The sequence below is a fragment of the Gossypium hirsutum genome, chromosome A02 (genome assembly GCF_007990345.1).
Source record: "Gossypium hirsutum isolate 1008001.06 chromosome A02, Gossypium_hirsutum_v2.1, whole genome shotgun sequence".
Taxonomy (NCBI): Eukaryota; Viridiplantae; Streptophyta; class Magnoliopsida; order Malvales; family Malvaceae; genus Gossypium; species Gossypium hirsutum.
The window spans coordinates 66553020-66565136 of NC_053425.1; the positions used below are offsets into that span (position 1 = coordinate 66553020).

General features: G+C 38.6%; 1 non-coding gene across 1 annotated transcript; it reads left to right on the plus strand.

The window, feature by feature from the left end:
• Nucleotides 1-6080: 6080 nt before the first annotated feature.
• LOC121217038 (small nucleolar RNA R71) lies at nucleotides 6081-6187 on the plus strand. Its single transcript, XR_005913248.1, has one exon. It is a non-coding gene; the product is annotated as a small nucleolar RNA R71 (small nucleolar RNA).
• Nucleotides 6188-12117: the final 5930 nt, after the last annotated feature.

The window sequence follows — 12117 nt, forward strand, 5'->3', positions numbered from 1 at the left end:
CCGTGTGACACGCCCATGTAAGGTGGCTTAGGCCGTGTTCAATCTGTTAAATAGACACGTGCGTCTGAAGTACCATTGTGAGGAAGTCCAGGTCGTGTTGATTTCCCACGTTGACCCATTTTCTTCGTTTTTGGCCCGTTTCTTGCTCTTTTTACTCTCCAATGCTCACCTAAGTATAAAACATGAAATTAAAGGATTAGGAGCATCGAATTCCAAAAATCTGATGATAATTCATCCAAAAATATGCTAAGCATGGCATAAAAATATGTATAAATTATGACTTATCAAATACCCCCACACTTAAGTGTTTGCTTGTCCTCAAGCAAAATCTTCAACTCACAATCAAAATAAATTCTTCTCAACTTATAATTCTCATCAATAGTTTCTCAAAATAATCCATAAGTAATCATACATTGAAAATTCAACTTGAAGAACATCAAAGTTTCAAACATTCCAAGTTGAGCATTTTATCATGAAAACATAGGTGTCTCCCCTTATCTAAGTAATCACCTTTGATTCAAAATATCACAGAGTTTCATATCCTCACTAAAGATTCAGTCAAATCACTCGAGGTCTTTAAGGACAAGAAATTTAGCACTCAATAGTGAATATGAAAAGTTATTACCATAGGCTTGCTTGAAAATCAAATCTCCACCACTATATATTGAAATGATACATAAATCAAAAGGTCTTTAGAGGGTTGTAACATGGCTTTGGTTAGGGGGTGTGGTCACAAGCTGAAAGAAAAGGTTAGAATCGAGATTGAATTGAAAAAACACCTAACTAGAAAAAATACTAAAACTGACAAATTACATTCCTAATTAGAAGATCCTAGAATTGAGCTTTTCTTCATGGAATATGGAATTAAATACTTAAGCTCAAAAACAAAGAATTACTACTAATATGTATGTATGTATTTTTTTTAAGAACAAATCAAAATAACATAGAACTTTGCTAACTATCAAAAATAAAACATAGCTAAGCAATTTATTCAAATCAAATCTCGACAAAAATAGGGATCAAATGAGGGGATTTCAACAATAATGGGTTATGGGTTAATATTGAGGGTAAATCAATGAATGGCTTGTTAGGCTCAAGGGGGTTCACTAAGGGTTAATTATGAGGGTAGACTTTTATAGAGTAAGTGGGTTAAACCTAAGTGCCTTTATCTTCTCGACATATCAAATCAAATGGTGTGGTCTTGACAAGCATAATCGAAGCAAGTTCTAAAATAACAAATTAATATTGACGCGCTCATAGCAACAATAAAAGTGAGCATGAAAGAAATAATATATGCTCTAAAGGCTCAAGATCTCACAAAAATTATGGCTTTTTGATGTTAAACTTGTGAATTTCAACTCAAAATAATACCTAAACTTGGGGAAACAACCTAAAAGTTTTTAATTCTCAAAAATCAACTTATCATGCTTGATTCTTTAATTCCTTAAAGTTTAAACAATCAATCCATAAATGCCTATGTTTCAATTCAAGACATATCAATAAAAATCATAAATTAATCAAAATTCATTCTAATAGTGATATGAGTGAGTCACGTGAGAATAAGACAAAATTCAAGGATTTTTCTGATAATGATAAAAATAACCCCCCACACTTAAGATGTACATTGTCCTCAATGTACAAAGATAGACTTACTGAAAAATATAGATATAATATCATAAGATAGGGAAAGAAGTGAAACTTTCTGCATGTTAGATGGGTTCCTTGAATTGGAGTTATGGAAAGTAATTGGCTAAGGCAAGGGTGAGATTGGAGGAGGATACTCCAATGGTGGTAGAGGTTGGGTCTCATAACCATAATGTCCAGCGAAGAGTTTATCATGGTGGTTGAGCAAGACATGGCAGTCGTGGAGGACCTTTTCCCGTGGAGTTGCAAATTCCTAAGTAATAGTGAGCTTTGAAGCTCTTTATAACTGCGATAGAATCAATAACTCTTTAGGAAATATAAAGTAGTATGATTACTCGTAAATAAATGGCAAAAACATAAATTGCTTAATATAAATTTTAAAACCTAAGGATGAAGTAAAAATAAAATTAAAGAGAAATAAAATAAAAAGTAGTTTTAAAAAGATAAAAGTAAAAACATAAAGATAATAAATAAAAATCTTCAAAAAATCTTCATCACTAGATGGTTCGCAAGGTGGTGGTGGCGATGAGATGTGAAGGTGCTGACAAATCTGATGTAAGGCTGCATCAATGCGATCAAAGTGCTAAAAACATTGCTACTCGAATCGAGTGAGACACTCAGAGATGTCAGAGAGTGAAGCAGCCGTATGAACTGGGCGATGAATAGGTGGCGGCTGAGAGGGTGGATCCTCGTGAGGTGGTGGGACATATCAGTAATGTCCTCTGGGTCCTCTTGCTCGGCTGACTGGAAGAGGCAGTATTGGGGAGGATCAAATCCACGTCGTCGCTCGATCATCCTCATATGGAGCATACTCGAGATGCCCTGTGGGGACATCTGACCGATGAGGGTGAGGGAGGATGCTTGTGTCACCGTGTCGAGGAGACTGAAGTACCGCACCGACGAGTCACATAAGGGTCGATGGAAATGACTTCCTTCCTATGTCGCTCTGTCTGATGTCGAATGGCAAGTGCGATGAAATAAGCAAGGTCGAATACATGCCTATGTGCCATGCTCCATAAAAGATAGGCATTGTTAATGTTGACGACATCGGTGCTCTCTCGCCGTCCTGTCAGGGTGTGGGCTAGGATGGCGTGTAGGTATCTCAGGGATGGAGCGAGAGTTGGTGCCTTGGAGCGACTAGTATCATAACTGGTCGAAGTAGGGACTAGGACCTTCCAGCAATTTGAAGGCGAATAGTGGATGTGGCGATGGAGGCTGCTGAAGTCGTCGTCGTCCATGAATTCCTCCGTATACAGTCCTAATGCGACACCGAACTCAGGCACGCTCAATTGGCGAACTAAACTGCCGAGACAGAACTGGACCGTTCTAAGATCATCGAACTCTGTCATAACGGATTGAAGGTGGAAGGTCGAATAGAGGTCTAATGTGAGCTAGAGATATGTAGGCTCGACGATCTCGAAGAAGAGCCCCCATGGGTCAGTAGTCAGGAGAGCTAGAACTGCGTCAGCGAGTTGGATCTGCTCTAGGGTGGTCCAATCAATGCAATGGCCCACACATAAAGGTTGGGCCCGTAGTATTTGGAATAGTTCCTCCTGTGATCCCAGTGGAAACTGTAGGAATAGGTGCTGAATTTCAGTGGTAGGACCCGAGGATGATGCTACTCCTTTTCTCTTCTTCAAGGCGGGGATGGTCGTTTTCTTAACACATGGATTTGACATGGTATGCAATAGTGCTTGGTCGAGGGAGGAGGTTGGTCGTTTGAAAAGTGGGTGATGTGGGTCGGCCACGGGCGTGGGTAAGGAAGATTGCAGCGGCTAGGGTTAGGGTTTTTTTCTTGGGAAAGGGGATGATGAATAGTGGGGATTTATATAGATTTTGAAGCTCACGGCCATGGGGCACGCCCGTGTGCCCTTATTTCAGCCTGTGTGTTTCGTGATTTTCAAATTTGGACGCGTCTGGAAGTCAACCCACTCCCGTGTTCCTTGGGCGTGTTGGTGCACACGGTCGGGTCGCACGCCCGTGTCCTGCTTCATTCGCTTCTCTCACGCCTGTGTATATGTGCGAACGCTCATGTCAATTTGACAGTTTAGAACCACGGGTATTGGGCACGGGCGTGTCGCACACTCATGTTATTTTTTTAATTTTTTCTACGGCTTATAGACACGGGTGTGTCGAACGCCCGTGTTGATTTGGCAGGATTGCCCACGACCATGTCACACGACCGTGGCAACGTATCGAATCCCGTGTTGGGGAAAAATTTTGCTCTATTTTCACACAGCCGTATTTCACAGCCGTGTCACTTCCCGTGATATGAGCACGACCTAAGGCACGCTTGTGTGCCTAGCCGTGTAGATTTGGAAAACCTATGTTCAAGGACTCAATTAGTAATTTAGATGTTAAAAACTAAAATTTAAAGAAATTGAAACTGTTGTGCTCGGGTTGCCTCCCGAGAAGCTCTTCTTTATTGTCTAAGCTAGACTTACCTCTCTGTTGTGTGGTCATGGTGGTGTGAGGAGTTTACACTCCTCATTCATGCTATCTATTTTATCAAAATAAGGTTTTAGACAAGTATTATTTACCTTAAACATGCCAAATTTGGAATGAGTAACCTTGAATGTACCATATGGGAAAATGGTAAGTACCGTAAAAGAGATTGCTCTATTAGGTTCAGAAGTGGTAATGCGAGGGTCTACTGCATCTAGTAGTACTTTGTCTCCAACCTTAAGTTGATTTGGTGAAACATTGAGTCTGTCATGGCGTGGTTTTGGTTTATCACGTGTTCTCAGTTTCTGTGCACGTCATACATCTAGTTCCTCGATTTATAGCCTTCACTCTTCAAAGATGGATCCTTTTTTGTTACTTGAGCATGGCTCATGTATGCTCCTCGAACGTGTTTCCTGCAATGAAGGTTGCACCACATGATCTGTATTAGTAGCATGATTTATACAACTACCCTCGATATTCGATGTGTTACTCAAATTACGAGCTTGAAGAGTGATTGTTTCATCAACTGCACGAAGTGTGAGTTCACCTATACCAACATCAATAATAGTTCTAGCAGTTGATGAAAAGGGTCTTCCTAAAATTAAAGGCACGTCATCATCCTCTTTTATGTCTAGAACAACAAAATAAATGGGAAATATAAATTTGTCAATTTTAACAAGTACATCTTCAGTAATACCCTTAGAAAATCTGATTGTTTTATCCGCCAATTGAATGCTCATCCTAGTTTGTTTGGGTTTCACAAGACCTATTTGTTTAAACTTTTATAGGGCATGACATTAATACTAGCCCCTAAATCAGCCAAAGTATTGTTAACGTGTAGACTACCAATTAAACAAGGAATCGTAAAACTCCCTAGATCTTTCAACTTATTGGGTAGCTTATTCTTTAGAATGGCTGAGCAAACTGCGTTCAACTCTACATGCGGTGCCTCATCCAACTTTCGCTTATTTGTTAAAAGCTCCTTTAAAAATTTAACTACATTCGGCATATGCGAAAGAGCTTCAATAAATGGTAAGTTAATATGTAATTTCTTTAATAATTTAAGGAATTCACCAAATTGTTCATCCGCATGGTCTTTCCTTGCCGCACTGGGGTATGGCACACGAGGTTTGTACTCTCTGCTTACCGGTTTTTGCTCATTGTGGTGCACTTCACCTTTACCTTTACTTACCATAATTCCTTGCCTCGGTTCTAGTTCATGTTCAACTAACCCTTCCTTATCTCGAATGGTAATCACATTGAGTTGTTCCCTTGGGTTTGATTCAGTATTACTCGGCAAGATACCTTGTGGTGGTTCAGAAATCAGTTTGACGAGTTGGCCTATCTGGGTTTCGAGCCCTTGAATCGATGCTTGTTGATTCTTAAGTGCTGTCTTCGGTATTCTGAAAATGAGTTTCTGACCCTGAGATAAATTTTGTTAGCATCTCCTCAAGGTTCTGTTTCTTTTCCTACTGGTAAGGTGGTTGTTGAAAGCCTGAGGGATGTTGTGGCCTTTGATTTCCTTGGCCACCCCATGAGAAGTTGGGATGGTTCCTCTAACCTGCATTATAAGTGTTACTGTATGGGGTATTTTGAGGTCTAGAATTATTATTACCCATTTATTGAACTTGTTCCTCCTTGGTGCTAGGGTTGAAAGATTGATATTCTGTGTGCAATCATCCTCCATTTGCATCACACCTCATCACTAGATGTAACTGAGTAGAACAATATAAACTGTCAATCTTTTTATATAAAAGTTCTACCTGGTTAGATAGCATAGTGACCGCGTTGAGGTTGAAAACACTAGTGCTTTTGTCAGCTTTGTTCTCATGACTTGCCACTGATAGTTATTTAGTGACATCTCTTCAATAAATTCGTAAGCCTCTTCAGGTGTTTTGTTGTTTTAAGTACCACCGGCGGCTGCGTTGATAAGTTTCCTTGTTGAGGGGTTCACACCGTTGTAAAAAGTCTGAACCTGCAACCATAGAGGTAATCCATGGTGAGGGCACCTTCTCAATAGATCCTTGTATCTCTCGCATGCAGCATAGAGTGTTTCTAGATCCATCTGCACAAAAGAAGAGATATCATTCCTCAACTTAGCCGTTTTAGCCGACGAAAAATATTTAAGTAAGAATTTTTCGGTCATTTGTTCCCAAGTAGTGATTGACCCTCATGGTAACAAGTTCAACCACTATTTAGCTTTGTTTCTCAATGAAAAGGGAAACAACCAAAGGCGAATGACATCGTCAGAAATGCCATTAATCTTAAAAGTGTCATAAAATCCAGAAAATTTGCCAAAGGAGTGTTTGGATCCTCGTCTTGCAAACCATCAAACTGAACAAACTGTTGTATCATTTCAATTGTGTTAGGTTTCAGTTCAAATCATTTGTAGCAATAGCAGGTCTAACTATACTCGATTCAGCTCCTCTTCAAGTAGGTTTAGCATAATCATACATAGTACGAGAAGTAGGATTCTAATTTATTGGATCTGTAGCAACCACAGGAGGAAGCTGGTTATTCTGATTCTCAGCCATCTCCTTGGTTGTATTATGGATATCTTCCTCTTTTCCTTCCTCTATGTTTCTTAGGTTTCGTCTTATTTCTCTTCGGTTTCTGTGAGCTGTGCTTTCAATCTCACTGTCAAAAAGTAATGGTCCTGACGGGTTTCTTCTAACCATAAACTATAAAAACCTGTCAGAAGAAAACAAAAGAAAATTTAGTAAAGTTAACAAACCTAAGATAAAATTTAAATTGCAATAAAATAAATGGCTAAAGTAATAAAATTTAAGCATTCCTAATATTTTAGTTCCCTTGCAACGGCGTCAAAAACTTGATGTATGCATGATAAGTTTTATATTTATGATTGATCGTACTTGAAAACTAACTATTATCACGATGAAGGCAAGCGCACCTATCGAACAGTAGTATAGTTTATAGCAAGACCGGAATGTCGAACCCACAGGAACTAAAAGTACTAATACTAAATTACTTTTTATTATCTAGCCTAAAAATAAGGGGATTTACTTTATCTAAACTAATTAACTAAACTAAGAATGCACAGGAAGAAAATTGGGGAAATACTTTTGGGAAAACTGATTGATTTGGACAATACCCAAGGAAAAATCCACCTAGACTTCACTTGTTACTTGACTCTGAACCAGACGATTTATTCACTTGACTCGATTCATAGAAATCCCTAAGTTATATTATTATCTCTCTCGAGACTAACAATGTCTAACCCTATGTTGATTAATTGAAATCTCTTTCTAATTAAAACCCCTAGTGTTGCATTAACTCGATCTATGGATTCCCCTATTAGGTTTGACCCTAATCCAACAGATTTATGTTGCCCTATGTCTAGGGGTGTAATCAACTCCGCTTAATTATGCTAGATTTACTTTTAGACAGGGACTTTTGCTCCTCTGAATAAGCACATCAACACTTGAATCAATATCCTGGAATATTAAAACAAGAATTAAGAACACGTAATTAAGAACAAATCAAGTATTTATCATATAATTCAGAAAATAATAACACGTTCCGTCTTAGGTTTCATTCCCCTTAGGTATTTAGGGGACTTAGTTCATAAGTGTAAAAGGAAACATCTCAGAAGAATAATAATAACAAAACATAAAGAAAACCCAAAAACCCCTGAAGGAAATTGAAGGGGGATCTTTAGTCTTGAAGGAGAATTCGGCTTTTGGGATGGATCAATTGGCTTTCTTCACGTAATTCCTTGCCTCCTACTCCGTGTGTCCTTTTTAGGTACCTCATGGGGTGTTTATATAGGCTTTAGAATGCTTCAAAACCCTCAAGAGTGGCCTTTTTCGAATAGGACTAGACTTTGGCTTGACAGGGACACACCCATGTGAGGTGGCTTAGGCCGTGCTACAATCTGTTAAATAGACACGGGTGTGTGAACTACCCGTGTGAGGAAGTCCAGGCCGTGTTGATTTCCCACGTTGACCCATTTTCTCCATTTTTGGCCCATTGCTCGCTCTTTTTACTCTCCTATGCTCACCTAAGTATAAAACATAAAATTAAAGGATTAGAAGCATCGAATTCTCACAAATATAATGATAATTCATCCAAAAATATGCTAAAATTGGGATAAAAATATGTATATATTACGACTTATCAGCCATTATCTATTGTGTCAAACAGAGATCTGAGATTCACATCACGGTTTTGGAAGAAATTGTAAAATGCTTTGGGTACGAAATTGCACTTCAGTACTACTTTTCATTCGTAGATGGATGGCCAATCTGAGCGGATAATTCAGATACTCGAGGATATGTTGAGATGTTGCATTCTCAAGTTTGTAGGTACATGGGAACAATATTTACCTTTGATTGAATTTGCTTATAATAACAGTTTTCAATCGAGCATCAAAATGGCACCGTACAAAGCCTTATATGGCCGCAAATGTCGTACACCTTTGTATTGGACAGAGCTCAACGAGAATAAGATTCACGGGGTTGACTTGATAAAAGAGACTGAACAGAAAGTAAAAGTGATTCGAGATAGTCTGAAAGCAGCTTACGATCATCAGAAATCATATGCAGATTTGAAAGGAAAAGATATTGTATTTGAGATCGGACACAAAGTGTTTCTAAAAGTACATCCGTGGAAGAAAGTACTCCGATTTGGTAGAAAAGGCAAATTGAGTCCGAGGTTATCGGGCCGTATGAGATTACCGAGCGTATCGAGCTGGTTGCTTATAGATTCTTGTTGCCACTTGAGCTAGAAAAGATTCACAATATATTTCACGTATCGATGCTTTGACGATATAGATCTTATCCATCACATGTGATTCCTCCGTCTGAGATTGAGATTCAGTCTGATATGACCTACGGCGAAGAACCAATCCGTATCTTAGCTCGTGAGGTTAAAGAATTGCAAAATAAGAAAATTCTGTTAGCAAAAGTGATGTCGCATCGAAACGATATTGAAGAGGCTACGTGGGAGCTTGAAGATGTTATGAGATAGCAATATTCGAATCAATTCAATGGTAAGATTTTCGGGGACGGAAATCCCTAATGGGGGAGAATTGTAACAGTCCGATTTAGACCCTAGTAGGAATAGTGGTTTTAGGACCACAAATCTGAGTTAGAAAATATTTTAATATTATTTTTCGTGCTTATTATATGTGAATTAGAATGTGTGAAAATTCCGTATGAAAATTTGGTCGTTTATATGCTTAATTTGATAAAAGGACCTAATCGCGTAAAATGTAAAAGTTGTGTTCTATTTGCTAAAGTACCTGTTTGCTATGTCTTTATAATTGTGAGGTCCTCATGTTGTGAATAGACCATTATTAACTTGAGTGGACTATTATTGGCATGAATTAAATGAGTTTTATGTTTTATCATTAAGGTTATTATGGTAATTAGCACATTACGTTAATATAATTAAAATAAAAATAAAAATCAGGCTATTTTGTAACACCCCGAACCCGAGACCGACACCGGAGTCGGACACGAGATGTTAACAAACTTTGAAAAATTTTTCCAGACACTGCCCAGTCTGAGTACTAGTCGCTTCAAAAATCATATCTTGAGTTTCACAACTCGAAAATCAGTTTTGTGATTTTTCCCTCAAACTAGACTCATGTCCCCACCTATGTATTTTTTTCTAGAATTTTGGTCGGGCCAATTAGTACAGTTTATTAGTCAAAGTCTCCCATGTTACAGGGGTCGACTACACTGACCTTTTCCCATTACGACTTGGATATCTCTCTGCACAGAGCTTCAATACTGATGCCGTTTGTTTCTATGGAAACTAGACTCAGAGAGGAATCCATAGATATATGGTATGACCCCTAATTATCTCTGGTCAATTTATAGTGAATTTCCAAAGTCGGAACAGGGAGTCCAGAAACTGTTCTGGCCCTGTTCCACAAGAACCTGAATATCTCTTACTGTACTGTTCATATGATTGTTTCGTTACTTTCATATGAAAGTAGATTCATCAAGGTTCGATTACATAATTTATTCACTATTTAATTCCACTCCTACGAATTTCTGTGATTTTTCCAATCCACACCACTGCTGCTGTCAGCCTCTGTTTTCAAAGTAAACCTTACCTATTTTCGGGGTTTCATGGACCAACTAGGGCCTTGTCATACATATGCCCACATATGATCATACTTAGCCATTCCAATGGCTGATCATTTGCTCAACACTTCCATTCCAACTATAGTTACATCATGAAACCATCTATACATTCATAAACACGAATGGTCTAATGCCATACTCCACTTCTACAAGCCATTTTCGCATGGCTGTACACTTATACATTTCATAAAGTACTCGAAAAACAACAATGGGTAGTCCTATACATGCCATATCAAAATTCAACCAAAATAGTACCCAAAAGAGCCTTTGATAGTGTGGGCGACTTCGACTTCAAGATCCCGAGTCCGATAGCTGGAGAACCAAAAATCTATAAAACAGAGGAGCAGTGTAACGAGTAAGCAATTTATGCTTAGTAAGTTTTGAGCAAGGAATTCCAGCATAAACAAAGAATAACACACATTTAGCTAAACGGAATATTTCACAATACGCAATTTACCGATATCAAACTTGCTTCACAACATTAACAACCCTTATGTACATACACAATAGACTAACTTAGCCGAAGGCCGGTAGCTCGTTTATCAACTGAGCAAACATTTATCTGTAAGGGCTCGATTAAATTCAACACATACGTAACATATCCCCATATTGGAATGTTTTTCGAGTATTCGCTGGAATTTTACAGCAAGCTCATTCATTACCAAATCACGTACCTTCGGGATTTAACCGGATATAGCTCCTCGTTCAAATGCCTTCGGGACATAGCCCGGTTTTAGTAACTCACACAATGCCTTCGGGACATAACCCGGATTTAATAACTCGCACGAATGCCTTCGGGACTTAACCCGGATTTAGTATCTCGCACAAAGGCCTTCGGGCTTAACCCGGAATTTGTATCTCGCACAAATGCCTTCGGATCTTAGTCCGGATATATTCACTTAGCACAAAGCCTTCGGGACTTAGCCCGGACAGCATTCAATTAATCATGCACATCTAACAATAATTCATGGCACATTCATATTTCATTTTCATTTGCGAAACTCAAACACAAGGCACATATCGTCCTTGCACATTCGGCTCAATAGCCTCACATAGAGCATGATTTAATCACATCGTAATTTAAGCTCTCTTACTCAAGAACTTACCTCGGGTGTTGTCGAACGATTCCGCTAGCTATTCAACCACTTTTTCCTTCCCTTTATCGGATTTATTTCCCCTTTGCTCTTGAGCTTAATTAAACAAATAAATTGATTTCATCATTTAGGCATCAAAAAGATGAACACAAGGCACTTAGCCCATATTTATACATTAGACATTAAAGTCTCATACATGCAAAAATCATGCATCAACACAACATATTAGCTAATTTCTTTCCCCTTGGCCGAATATGCATGTCTATTTTTGGGGTCGATTTCAACACTTAATACACACATATACACACTAGTAAAGCATCCTCCCCCTTTTCATCAATTTAACACATGCATTGCTCATTAACATGCAAAGTTACATTCGGCCTTAGCACACATCTTGCTAGCCGATTCTTCTCCATTTAGCAACCAATGCACATATGTGCTCACACAAAAATGCTAAAAAGGAGGTTCAAGAATCATCAAGCCATCATCACATGCATCATTAACAAGCTTCATATTTTTGCATGCAATGGCATTAACACAACCTCCACCTAGGCCGAATCTTAACTCATCCTCATGCCTCATCACCACAACATCAAACACCAACCAAGAATGATGCATCCATGGTCAAGTGCCATTTCCATCACATAGCAAGATTTAGACCATGGGCTAGGTAGAACTCAAGCTAACAACTAAAAGATGCATGCATCTCATGGAACATCATCAAACATACCTTAGCCTAGCTACATGCATGGCCGAATCTCTTCACCTTTCTTCTTCTTTCCTCCTTAAAATTTTTGGCCAAGGATGAACCAAAGGAT